This window comes from Ovis canadensis, chromosome X (assembly GCF_042477335.2).
Source record: "Ovis canadensis isolate MfBH-ARS-UI-01 breed Bighorn chromosome X, ARS-UI_OviCan_v2, whole genome shotgun sequence".
Taxonomy (NCBI): domain Eukaryota; kingdom Metazoa; phylum Chordata; class Mammalia; order Artiodactyla; family Bovidae; genus Ovis; species Ovis canadensis.
In genome coordinates this window covers 73003362-73005754 of record NC_091727.1, presented here as the reverse complement: position 1 = coordinate 73005754, position 2393 = coordinate 73003362, and the positions used below count along the sequence as shown (strand labels likewise).

At 40.2% G+C, this 2393-nt stretch overlaps 1 non-coding gene across 1 annotated transcript; it reads right to left on the bottom strand.

Moving 5' to 3' along the window:
- Positions 1-1513: 1513 nt before the first annotated feature.
- TRNAS-GGA (transfer RNA serine (anticodon GGA)) lies at positions 1514-1585 on the bottom strand. The gene has a single exon. It is a non-coding gene; the product is annotated as a tRNA-Ser (tRNA).
- Positions 1586-2393: the final 808 nt, after the last annotated feature.

Below are 2393 nucleotides of genomic sequence, written 5' to 3'. Positions count from 1 at the left end.
CGCGGGCATGGCTGTTTCATTGAGTTAGACAAGGCTGTGGTCCTAGTGTGATTAGATCGACTTGTTTTCTGTGAGTATGGTTTCAGTGTGTCTGCCCTCTGAAGCCCTCTTGCAATACCTACCATCTTACTTCGGTTTCTCTTACCTTGGGTGTGGTGTATCTCTTCAGGGTATATCTCTAATCATCAGGTATCTCTCTAATCATCAGGGAAATGCAAAGCAAAACCACAATGACATAGCATCTCATTCCCAAGGACACCCAGTAGGACTGTAGCTCAAGGCATCCTTTTGTGCTGGGGCGGCCAGAGGCTGACCCGGAGAATCCCTTCATTGTGTTAATTGCTTGCATTTTCTGCATTCTATATTCAATGTTTTGGAACATCTTTACTGTCATTACTCTGAATTCTTTTTCAGGTAATTTGCCTATTTCCTCTTCATTTATTTGGTCTTGTGTGTTTCTAGTTTCTTCCTTCATTTGTGCAATATTTTTCTGCCTTTTCATTTTTTAACATTGTGTTTGAAGTCTCCTTTTCTCAGGATTCAAGATACAATTCTTTCTTCCTTTTGATTTCTGCCCTTGGTGGGTAAGGTTTGTCCAATGGTTTGTGTAGGCTTCATGTTGGGAGTGACTTGTGCTTGCATTTTGCTGGGAGGAAGTGAGTTTTTTCCCTGTGATGGGCAGACCTGTATTACATGGTAATCCTGTCTGACGGTGATTTGGTTTGTGTTTTTGTCTTTTCTGTTGTTTGGGAGAGGCTTCCTGCACTGGTTGCTTCAGGCAGTTGGGTGATGTCAGGTGTTGCACACAGTTGTCAGGTCTTGTATACAGTTGGAGACCTTTGTGGGAGTTCTAGCTAATTAACATTCCCTGGGGTTATGAGTTTTCTGGCAGTAAAGAGTCCTGTTGTCAGGGCTCCAACTCCTAAAACTCAAGGCCCTATCTCTGACTGGGAAACTGACATTCCACGGGTGATTTGTTAATGGCATTAAAGGGGATTAATACACACAAGAAGAATAAACTAAATACAAATCCCTGACACATGGGAAATACAATATCAGGCAAATAATAACAAAAATAATGGAATGTACACACATATATACACACACATAAACAAAACCAAAAGAGTCCAAAAAAAAAAAAAAAACAAAAATGGTATCAACCAGTTAAAAACTAAACTGACTAAAGCACAAACTGGAAAACAAAGTCAAAGCAAGGTGCCAACTTGGGAATAAAGCAATGAAAGCAAAACAAATTAATAAACATAGTGAGAAAAAGAAAAAAAATAGAAGAGCAAAGTTAAATAGAGATGAAGCTTTATATATATTAAAGAATAACTGCAACAGGATAGGGCTTCCCAGGTGGTGCTAGTGGTAAAGAAAGTGAAAGTGAAGTTGCTCAGTCGTGTCCTATTTTTTGCAATCCCATGGACTGTAGCCTACAAGGCTCCTCCCTCCATGGGATTCTCCAGGCAAGAGTACTGGAGTGGGTTGCCACTTCCTTCTCTAGAGGATCTTCCCAAGCCAGGGATCGAACCAGGGTCTCCTGCATTCCACGCAGATGCTTTAACCTCTGAGCCACCAGGGAAGCCCAGTGGTAAAGAACCAGCCTGCAAATACAAGTTAGGCATAAGAGATGCCCGTTTGATCTCTGGGTTGGGATGATCCTTTAGAGAAGAGAATAGCAATCCACTCCAGTATTCTTGCCTGGAGAATCCCATGGACAGAGGATTCTGGTGGGCTACAGTCCATAGGGTCTCATAGAGTCAGACATAACTGAAGCAACTTAGCATGGCACATGGCACAGCAGGAAAAGAACAATAAGAAAAGCCAACAAAATCATATATGTAGAAAAATAGCAATAAATTTTAAAAATTCTTAAAAAAAAGTTAAAGGAAAAAACTGCATAAACTCATAAATGGCCAACATAGAGGCAGAACTACTTAAAGGAAATAAAAAAATGTGATTCAAAAAATTCTCTAAAGTGTAAATAAATTTAATAGTACTAATAAAATCAACAACTTCAACAACAGAAGGGGAAAAACAGAAAAGAAAAAAAAATTCAGAAGCAAAAACCAAAATATAAGAATAATACATGTTTTTCTTAGATCTCAGCTGTCAGTGTCCTTTTTCTTTGCTGTGAGTCACAGTCTACTCACCTCCCTAGGATGCCCTTGGTCTGTGGACCTGCTGTGAGGGCAGCTCAGACTCTAATCTGGTCCTACTCCTGCATGTGCTTGCCTACAATGTCCACAATTGCCAGGGCTAGGGCATTTTCTTTTGTGGGATTCCTCATTTTCCTTTTATTTATTCCATAGACACAAAGTCTGCCTAGTTGATCACGTGGATTTAGTCTGCAACTTTTACCACTAGTGGGAAGGTATTAGGTCCTCTTC